Here is a 12,050-nt window from a genome sequence, read left to right on the forward strand (position 1 = left end):
AGAGGTCAAGGGACCCCTTTGAAAATGGACATGACAGTTTTTCCTCGCCAAGATTTAGCATAAGTTTGGAGAGTTAGACAGGTACATAGGTACATTGGGGCAGCTGTAGCTCAGAGGTAGAGCGGGTCGCCCACCAATAACCTTGACCCAAATGGCTCCTGAAAACTGAGCCATCGGCGTGTGAATGAGCATTTAGATTAGATCCTGATGTGTCATCCCCTGTATGGCAGCCTCTGTCATCAGTGTATGAATGTGTGTGTGAATGGGTAAATGCTGATGCACAAGCACTTTGAATGGTCGGAAGACTAGAAGGTACTATATGAATGCAAGTCCATTTACATGGTTTGTTTACATGACGTAATGTAACGCCTGCTGTTAGGACACGGTATACTGTACTCTCTTTGCGACTGAGTTCTCTGCCATCATTTACTTTTGTTGTTGAATTATTCCTCGTTCAGTTGGAACTATCGTTACATTTCATTTTAAATAAATACAAGTGATGTGCACGAGAGGCAGCCAGTCGTGGTGGTGATGCTTTTTTTTCTTCACAATCAAATATAATTTTTTTGATATTTTAATATTTATTTATTTATTTATTTTTGTACTATTCAAAATATTCGTATAGTGTATCTCTACTGTCTGCATTGGGTCCTTCCCTGGTTGCCTCTATCCCTCACTGTATCATGACAGTATGAACTGACCAAATATGCAGATGGATCACTTTATGAGGTGACTTATATCCTTCTGTGTCTCCAATTAGTGGAGAGTAGTGAGCACAGGGAGGCAGCCAGTCTTCAAAGCCATGGTTGGAGAAATTGCTGGGCAAAGAAGAAAATAAAAAATAAAAAGATGAAAACCTTCCGGACTCCCATGGTAAATAAATTGAGTATGGACCAAGGGGTTACATAACATTGTTTTGCCTCCTTCCTGGTGGCGTGATTATACATGGGACATATACTGTATGAAGCTGAACGATTGTAATGTTACTTTAAGGTTCATCTAAGTCAGGGGTCAGCAACCTTTTGAGCTGCAAAACATTTGAGCATTGTAATGAAGGTAACACAGTTTATAGTCTAAGTATATAGTATATAAGTCTAATGCAGTGAGGGCCAAAGAGCAAATGTACTACGGAGTATTACTTACTTACTTAGTCCTTGTTGCACCTGGTGGCACATAGGGCAAGGACTAAGGATCTCCACTCATCTCTGTTGTTTGCTTTCTTCTCAATGCTGTTCCAGCTGTATCCTCTCGTCTTCATTTCTCCTTCGATGGTTCGCCTCCAGGTTGTTTTGGGCCTCCCTCTTTTGCGTTTTCCCTCCGGTGTCCAACGCAATGCCACTTTTGTCATGTCATCAGATGGTTTCCTAAATACATGTCCAAGCCATCTCCATCTTCTTCTTATCAATATTGTTTCCATGTCCAAGCACCCTGTCGTTTGGTGTAGTTCATGGTTTATGATCTTTCTAGGCCAGAATATCCTCATGATCTTTCTGAGGCGGGTATTGTGAAAGCTAGAAAGCTTGCCTATGTCTTTTTCAGTCATTCTCCAGCACTCAGCACCATATAGAAGTACTGATAGTACATAGCTGTTGTATAACTTTAACTTGGTGTTTCTAGTTATGTGTGTTGACTTCCAGATGTTTCCAAGTCTTAGAAATGCTGTCCTTGCTTTTCCTAATCTAGCCATAATGTCTTGGTCAGCTCCACCATCTGATGTTACCCGGCTTCCGAGGTATGTGAAACATGACGTACATGTCAGTTGTTGTCCATTTAGCTTTATGACAGGTGGTTCTTCCATGTTGAGGGGCATGACTTCTGTTTTCTTGATGTTGATCTTAAGTCCCAGCATGCTTGCATTCTTCTGTAGTCTAGATGTTTTATCTTGCATGTGACTTGGTAGATGTGATAGGAGAGCAAGGTCGTCAGCATACTCTAAGTCCTCTAAGGTGGAAAAAAGGGTCCATCTGATGCCAGTGTTTGAGTTGTTTAGGGTTTTTCGCATTACCCAGCCCACAACTACAATGAACAACAGGGACGACATCACACACCCCTGTCTCACTCCTGATTTAACAAGGAAACTAGTGTCTTTCGTGCATCCTACTATGCATCTGAAGTCAGTGTAGAAACTACGGAGTATTAGGGCCACATTTAGAGAAAAAAACCCAGAGATTTCCAAAATAAAGTCATAATATTACGAGAATAAAGTCATAACTTAACGAGAAAAAAAGTTGTAATACTACGAGAATATAGTCATAACTTTACGAGAAATAGAAAATAACACGTAAAATTACTACTTTATCATATTATGACTTTATTCTCTAAATCTCAGATTTTTTTTCTTTTCTTTAATGTGACCCTAATTCTCCGTCGTATCGTCGTACATTAGACCAACAACAATGATAAATAATAATTGAAAATGTAAACATAAAACAGTTATTCATTTCCATTTTTAAAAATCCACAGAGAGCCAGTGGAGAGGAGCTGAAGAGCAGCAGGTTGCTGACCCCTGATCTAAGTGAAGATTGACCTGAAGTACAAGTTTTCCACATCGCATCACACGGTCAAACTAGGCAGCGCTGATCAAATATGAATCAATATTCTGTAACTGTAATGCCTATTTCGCTCCTCAAATGTTTTCAGAATCATCTTGTAGTGCACGGTTTAGCTGTAAAATGAGAAAGTTTGTGATGCAGCTGCCATTGTAAAATCTGTTGAAGGAACGCCAAGTTCCTGTCACATGACCGGAGCACAGCCAATAGGAATGCTCTCTCTCAATGAAATGACCTGTGATTGGTCAAAGTCTCCTGTCATAGGCTAGATTTTTTAAAGCCTGAAAACAGAGCCATGAGGAGGAGCAGAAGTCTAGTTTTCTCTCAGAACACTTGAATTACAATATGCTGAAAGGTTATTATGGGATTTTTGCCCAATGATGCTAAAATATATACTGCCTACTGCCATTTTAAGGTCTTTGCACACTAAGTCCATATTTTTTGTTTGCGTTTTTTAAATCTGTCATCCGATACCTTGCACACTGAGTCTGCTGCATTTTATTATTCTATTGGTTGTGAAAATTCTCAATACAAATCAAAACTGATCTCAACATGCTAGCTGGGTCACAAACTTTCTGATTTTACAGTTAAACAGTACATTACAAGATTATTCTGAAAACATCTGAGGAGAGAAATAGGCATTACAGTAACAGAGTATCGATTCATATTTGATCAGCGCTGCCTAGTTTGACCGTTTGATCAGACTTAGCGAGTGATTGACAGCTGGCTCAGAGAAGGCAAGGCTCCAGCTCAGCTCTGGTTGTTTTCCTCCGGTCTGTGAAATCTTGCAGATGCCGTTAGGAGCACCGGAGGACACAGAGGCACGTGATTTCTTTTTTTCAGAATACCTGTCTCATGCAGTACTGTCAGGATATAGTGACCGTTTTATAAACATATTTTTTTTTTAATCATATGCTCCATTTCTACCCACTGCAGATTAACTTTACAGCTCAAATGCTGTAATGCTTTATATTGTGATATCAGCACACATGGCATGACTCCAATCTAGTAACCTGATCAGAACTAACTATTGTATAATTGATTATTGTTTCATAATTAAGTCATTTTTATCATTATACTTGCTTTCCAGCAACATGTTTTCTCACATTCAGACAACTACAGTCATAGACCGTTGGCCAGAGGTTGTGTGTCCGACACAGAACAATTACAAATTTAATTAAATAACAATAAACTAAATTACAAGATGACAAGCTTACAGAAATTAAAGGGCTTATTCTTTTGAATCGTTTAACTATACAAATAATTACAAGATTTCTCTTTTAAACAGTGTGTGTACATCTACTGCCACAGTAGTGTCAAGCTTGTTTTTTTCCCTCCTTAGTTTGACATTTCTAACTTCCCAAGGGAGAGCTCGAATTAGTCTATACTCAGCGTTATGCCTTCAGGTGGATACATGTGAGCTACCTCTTTGAATATTAACAAGCACAGTACGTAGAAGTATTGCACTGACATTCACTGACACAGTCATTTTGCACCCGACATGTATTTCTATGAAGGCTTGTGACTTTTACTTTCATGCTTGGAAACTGGAAACCACTTGGTAAAGTGCAACAATAGACTCAGTGATGCTTCATCAGCCCAAACAATAATTCACTTTTCAAAAACGTTTTTTTTTTTTACTGGTGGATCAAGGCAAAACTACAAGTGTTGACTTCTTTTTAAATGTAATGTTTTAGTCTAAAAGATTTTCGCCAGAAATGAGTGTGTTCATCTCTCACTCACACACACTCACACTCACACTCTGCCTCTCTCTGTCTTTCCCTCTCGGGTTTGTGATGTCCAGAGGCGATACGCATTACGACTATCCATTTTCGTAAGCAGTCTATTGGGATTGCATGCGACAGCCCTAGTGTCCACCTTCAGTTGCACTCAAAATTAATCAGCGCACCGCTGATAGCGCCACCGCAGGGGGGATCACGCATCAACGATTTTTAGTAATTAAGTTGCTCCAGGGATCGTTTCAGCCCCAATCTTCGGTCGGTGGGCTGAAGCAGGATTAGTTGACACTGTTTTGCAAGACGGGCTTCACTAGATATAACTTTGTTTTGGTGCTTTTGTGTAGTTTCTGTTGGAACAGCGTAGCCACACGCGAGCATGCATGGGACACTGACCTGATTTAAGAAGTTACAAACAGTACCTTTAAACAATCTTGTGCATGTGGCAGAGAACAGCCTGTGTGTGTGTGTGTGTGTGTGTGTGTGTGTGTGTGTGTGTGTGTGTGTGTGTGTGTGTGTGTGTGTGTGTGTGTGTGTGTGTGTGTGTGTGTGTGTGTGTGTGTGTGTAGTGTAGTCCCGCGTCCCACCTCTTTCATTGGCCAGGAGCTGCACATGTGGTTGCTCAGGCACGCAGCACGCTGCTAAAACAAAACAAAACATGTCAGCGGTGTGGAACTTTTACAAAGTGTGTAATGCCGGGTACACACTACACGAGAATCGAGCCGATTTTGGTCTTGATCCCCCCACCCCCCTCCTGACAATTGTCAGCAAAGCCCTGATTTGTTGATGGTTCTAAAGATTATCTTTCCAGATGTTGTGTGAGGTATGTTAAGAGTGTTTTTTACATCCCTTGATCGGCTAGGAAGTCCATCCTGGACTGGTCCACCCTAATATTTATAACCTGATATCCTGTTGTGTGTGGGGAACCCCGAGGACAGCCGATGACACAGTCACGTGGGAAAGAACGACAGCTAATAGAGAAACAAGCTGACTGAAGAAGGAAGTACAACCACCGCCGTCATGGCGCCCACTGCTAATGTGTGAGCTAAGGCAAAAAGCGAAGCATAAAGTAGTCGTAGTAGTAACAGAGGACCCACTTGTTGATATGTGGCTTCAACACGAGTGTTTATTTAACGTTGATTTTTTTTGGTGGGCCTTAGGTGGCTGCTGTTTTGCTGCTGCCCCCGTCCACAGTAGTATATTGCTTAGCTTATGTGCCGGTACTCCTGTCTGCTACTCCAAACTGAGGCATGCCGACCATCATCTACTGTAGGTAATGCATTGACTATGGATAAGTACCTCATACAAATCCACTTAAAAAAAAATCGAAACTATCCCTTTAATGCAATATTGCACTTTCAAAATTCAAGTTGTTTGGCTGTTTACAGACTATTTTTAGATCAAGCACTTTTGACTTATAGAATAGTATCTTTTTATATTTTCAATCCTTTTATTTTACCAGGCAAGTCAGTCATTAAGAGCAAAACCATGATCACCTGTAAACTGTGTGCAAATTCTGTTTGTAAAAAATGTGTGTTTTTTTTTAGAATACATTAGCATAAAGACCAAGCTAATTAAAAGCCACCGCACTGAGCTGATTTGAAGATTAGTCTATTGTCTGAACAGACAGTCACCAGTGATGGAAGATTGCCCTTCCTCACTTGTGTCATTTATATCTCCTTTCATGTTCAGCTTCAGCAGGAAGCCATACATCAAGACATCAAGTGGCTTAGTACAAGAACCAGGCAGACCAAAGAACAAAAGACCAACACTGTAAACTTCAATCGTAGCTTCATTTTTTAGGTGTTTTTTAGATTTTTGATTGACTATATATTCTTACAATATGTGCTGGAGCTACCGACCGTCCACCAGTAACACCACAACTAAAACGTTGCAGTAGTGCTCACAAGCTTACAAAAGGTAGTCAAGAATCACAAAAGTGTGAAGTAGACAAAAAGTCCAAAATAAGAAATAGTACAGAGAGAGAGCTACTGCAACAGGCTGCCTACTGCTCGGCGCCCGGAAGTAGTTTAATCACAATATTACAGGTAATAAAATCCATTGCAAAATAAAGCTCAATTTTAATAAAAAATGTGAACTGAATTCTTTGTATTTAAGGTATCCCAGTTAAACGTTGGTTGTATTGTGCCAGCTTTGTGTATTTGAATTGTCTTGCTCTGTGTCGCGTGAGCACAGATGCTAATATATGCGTACATGCGTGTTGTGCATTTGCTCCCAACATTGGTTGGCATAGACTAGGGGTCTGCAACCTCCAGCTCCGGAGCCACATGTTCCCTGTGGATTTTTAAAAAAAATTAGTGGAAATGAATAACAGTTTTTTTGTGGGGTTTTTTCAGTTTTTTATTTTCATTTTTATTTATAATTGATGTAGGTCTGTGGTACGATGTAATATTAGGGCCACATTGAGGAAAAAACATAAATCTGAGATTTTGAGATTAAAGTCATAAAATTATAAAGTAGTAATTTTACTTATTTTCTTTTTTTCTCATAATATTACGACTTTTTCTCATACAGTTATGACTTTATTCTTGTAATATTACAACTTTTTTATTGTAAAGTAATGACTTTATTCTCGTAACATTCCGATTTTATTCTCGTAACATTACGACTTTTTTCTCGTTATATTACGACTTTTTTCTCGTTATATTCCGACTTTTTCGCGTAAAGTTATGACATTATTCTCGTAACATTACGACTTTATTCTCGTAACATTACGACTTTTTTCTCGTTATATTACGACTTTTTTTCGCGTAAAGTTATGACTTTATTCTCGTTATATTACGACTTGTTTTCTCGTAAAGTTATGACTTTATTCTTGTAACATTACGACTTTTTTCTTGTAAAATTATGACTTTATTCTCGAAATCTCTGATTTTTTTCCCTCAATGTGGCTCTAATACTTCGTAGTACATTTGCACTTGGGCCCTCACTGCATTGGACTTATATACTATATACTGAGACTATAAACTGTGTTACCTTCATCACTATGCTCAAATGTTTTGCGGCTCCAGACTGATTTTCTTTCTTTTTTTTTGTGCCTAAAATGGCTCTTTCGATAGTAAAGGTTGCTGACCCCTGGCATAGACCATTTGAGCTATCAAGAGCAGATCCTCTTGAGATCTGTAGTCAATTCCAACAATCTGCCAGGTAAATGCAACATTTCAGCTCACTGCTCTCCTCTGTAAAATGGGATGCTACTGATGCATGTGTCTACAGAAGCAGAACATCGATCATCACCATAACAACACATTGGTAAATTCATACAGTAGAATGTTAGCAGAATAAATTATACAATATTTCACTCACCTTGAGTTGAAGGAACAAAAGATGTGATCTGCTCTGTTTTCCTCCTCATCTTCTCCCTCTTCTCTGTTTTTTTTTTTATTGCTCATTTCCTCCTAAACATTTGATGAACATTTGAACCTTGCATTAACCCTCTAAGACCCACAATAGGCACAGTTTTGTCTCTTTTTAGGGGGGTACAGGGAGTCTTTATGGGGAGATAGCAGGTCAGCAGTAGATGTCACATAGAAGTAGTGTACATCATCTGAAAGCTGGGAACCTGAAGATTAATTTGAGATGCAGCTCAGCACTGTGTGTGTCAAGTTGTTCTAGTCTTGAATCAGAAATAAACATGAATTATTTAACTAATTAATTACTTAATTAAAATGAACTGTGAGAGTGTGTGAGGGCTTAGAACATTGTGATCAAAGTATATGACGGTCATCCCCATGCTCTATTATGTCTCATAAATTGTTGCAGCAATTTTGGGGGGTTTATACGATTTGTTACACAGATTTGGTGCTAAATGTAACCCTTTTTGTTGCTAATCAACAATTGATAAAAATGTCCAATAATTCCTCCAAACTACCACATGAAGACACCAAGACCTTGTGAAACACCATAGAAAAAGCCATGCTGTGGTTTGGTATCAAAAACTTTTGAGATTTCTGCAACAATTGCATTTTCTTTTAGACGGCGAGCACTTCTGTTGTGTAAACTGCTCAGAAACCCCCTTATTGTCAATCTAGCTAGGAAAGCCATCCATCCTCTGAATGCTCTAGGTCTCTTGTTTGTGGTTGTAACGTTTCATGAGGCTGTGATTACCCTAGAGGTCACCACAGGTCATTTTATACAGTGAGGTCAAATTATAAAAAATGGTCTCATTACAATGAAATGGCTACTATGGGGACTAACATCATCACACATGAATACAGTTGAGCTCATTGGATCCACAAGAGTCTCAGCTTTACAGTCATACCCAATTTATGCAATTCTAAGACTGTTTCGGGACCCCAGTATGCAGAAATATTCAAATGCACCATTTTAGAATAGGTCGAAAATAACACATTCATACTGCATGCCAAAAAAACTGCATGTTTTTTGCCCAAAACTGCATGTGATTAGCATAAAGTGTGTTATTTAGCCTCCTTCCCGACAGGGTAGAATGACGTGGTTGGTACCTTCCTTAAGTTGTCTAGTTTCATATGATACCTTCACCTTCACTCTAAAACTGAATCTCCTACAGCGTATGAGAGACAGTAAAGTCGGTCTCAGAGGGTTAACAAGCAGTCTTCTTTCCTCTTTTATTTTATTCTCATTTGCAGTTGTCACTTTGCTTTGCTATCTAGACTCCATGCTGAGGCTTCAAAAAGTGATGAAAGTGACTTGCTATTCTTAGCAAGACTTACATTGACTCCCAACCAATGAGATATTCAGGCCTGCCTAATCTTGTTGATTAAAAATCAAGTTCTCTCTGTCTCTTTAGAAACTGTCGCTGTGTTGTATCAGCTTTCCAATTATCAATCATTAGTGAGCTCGAATGAGCGTCAGGTTCCGATGCAGCAGTGTGTTGTCACCGGCATAAACATCTTTTAAATAATTGATATACACACCTAATGAAAGTTGCGAAGCACCTCCGACACGGGAGTTTCACACATGGTGTGCGCTACTTCTGTCAGTGCGTTGGTGTTACAGCCTGAGAACCGACTGCACATAACAATATTTCCAGTATTTGCTATTTTCTCTAAACAAATACAGTGAAGTTTAATCCAAAGTTTTTTTCTTCAAATCAAAATATGAATGTTAAAACAGGAACAGATCCCAACGACCTGACCAACAGGAGTCTCAATAGGCAATAAAACAGTTAGCTCCTCTCTGTCTTCTACACAGGTACACTCAAATCAAAAGGTGTGAGAACGTGGGAGCTGAAATGTATTATTTAGTGTGAATAATAAAATAATCATTTAACTAATAATGGTCCAAAATGATGTCAAATATTATAGTTTTCTTGGGGGAGGACGACCCCTAAACCCAATATCTCCTGGTATCTTTTATTGACTGTTGAAATTGAGAATGTGTCTCTTTATCCTGCTGCATAATATGTAGGAGCCTCCTGACTGGGACACTGCTCCTAAAACCTGAATGATACCCGACTATAGGTCAGTGGTGGCTGGTGACTCGGAGTAGTCAGTGTCTGGCTGGAGGACAGGAGGAAAACCAGCCCACGGTGTCATGTTATTTTATTACGTTATTTCTCCTATTTTGCACTTGCACATCCATTTTATGTATGGGCTCAGTGCTGCTTGGGGGGAACTTTGTGCTTAAGTTATACAAGTGTTATATAAATTATTATTATTATTATTATTATTACGATACTAGTTGCCTACGTTACTTATCTCTGCTTTCTTATGTAAAATGAAAAATGAAGCAGTAAAACAAAGGCTTATGAGATTTCTTAAAAACAATCACTGCAGCGTGGGAATGAACCTTATTTTTGTAATATGTCACCAGAAGCCTCACTCCGCCGCTCGTCTCTGTAGCTCCGCTATGGGTCCAGGTCCTAGCAGCGAGCTCCGAGCGGATCTCTCTCCATTCACTCCCCGGCGGGGTCCGACTCCTGCCGCTGCCGCGCGCCCCCCCGGGCAGGAGGTTATCCTCCCTTGGCCTGTTACCAATGAAATAAAATGAAATGCATTGAATTGATAGAATATGTCCCGCCCTAAGGGAGGACGGAGGGTGCTTGTCCTCCTCTACCCCCCACGATGCCCACAACCACTTCACACACACAGGCTGCCTTTTCCCCTCTGCCCTGCAGAGGTCGCTGTTGAGGCATTTTAATTAGACTTTATTAAATAATGGAATTTTCCAAAGAAGAGAAGAGAAAAAAATATTTTCTGAATGATACTGAGATTTGGTAATGATTTATTTCAACCATTACTCTTTTTTCAAATTTTGCTCTCCCTGCCTCCTCACCTCTCAAATAAATAGAGGAGGATCAACCTCCTCTGCCTCTATGGACCAGCCTCCACTGCTATAGGTAGGGGAGAGTGGGGTAAGATGAGCCAATTTTTACTTATGCTGTCCTCGAGGTTAGGAAAAATGAGACAGAAGTAGAATGAAAACATGAACCTTAATTTCAGGATGTCTCCTATCAAATGAAATGATCAGCATGCGTTTATCACAAAGCTGTCTGAAAAAAATGACCTTCCAAAAAAAAGTGCTCCTGTGGCTTAACTTGCCCCAGGTAAGGGGTAAGTTGATCCGGGTCAGTGGGTAAATTGAGCCATCGTGGGGTAAACTGAACATCTGAGTTTTTAAGTTTAAACCTCAGCATAAGTGTGTTAACAAACAGTTTCACAGTTATGAACTTGTGAGAACAAACCACCAGTGAGTTTCAAGACCATTGAACAATCAAAAAAGTCATTCAATATTCCAGACGTCAAGGTTGCAGGGGAATATGAACTGTTGCTCCCTCCTTGCAGTTCCTCCAGCCTTTTGAGGTTGAGGTAGCTTCTTCAGCACATCACTCAGCAGAAAAGATGCCTCATCCTTTTCCTTGAATGCAAAGCTGGGCTTCTCACGTCTAGTGCTCCCCCGGATTCTTCTGAGAAATCTTGCACTCACTTCATTGCCCTCCAGGCTCTCAACCAAGCCAATGTAATGGTAGCTCCTGCCTTTGGATGCAAAGTTTACTATGACAAAGTCACCAACTAACAGATCTGAGATGTCTGATTCACTTTTCTCATCATTAGAATTCTCATGCTCAGAAGTGTCATCAAATGGGATGGGAACATCACTCTCCTCAGAACTGCTGTATGCTGTGATTTTCGTCTTGGTCTTTGGTTTGACCTAGGCCTACCTGCTGAACCCTTCCCTTTCCAGTTGTTGGGGACAGGAATGTTGTTTCTTTCTGCCAATTCCAATGCCAGTTCACAGCATTTCTTTGGAGTAAGGCCAAGGAACTGTTCAGCCAGCTTCTTGATATGGTCTGCAAGCTCCTTCTCTACCTCCTCTGTGAAGACCCTCTTTGCCTCTGCTGTTCCACTGTAACCAACTGTTTTAACTTCCTTTATCTCCTTCTTCTATAAAGGTTAACATATAAAAAAATCAAACCAAGTTGTGTAACACTCAACGGTAATACCCTTTTATACTTCAGAGAATTAACTGAACTTAAGTGCCTTATGGTGGGGTAAGTTGAGCCAGTGGCTCGGAAAAACAGTAGAATCTTAGTGAGCCAGTGGCTCAACTTACCCCATAGCCTTTGGCTCACTTTGCCCCATAGCTACCATTTTGGAAAAAAATGGCCTACCTTAGCAATTCAGGCTCATCTTTAGCGAAGTGATTCACATGGTTTTATACCTTAGTAAATCACCAACATGTATAATATATTTTTTTAGACCTGGATAAATTTGTTTTGACCTAACAGTCATTATTCCTGACATGCAGAAAATTTACTTTGACA

Source organism: Sebastes fasciatus, chromosome 6, assembly GCF_043250625.1.
Source record: "Sebastes fasciatus isolate fSebFas1 chromosome 6, fSebFas1.pri, whole genome shotgun sequence".
Lineage (NCBI taxonomy): Eukaryota > Metazoa > Chordata > Actinopteri > Perciformes > Sebastidae > Sebastes > Sebastes fasciatus.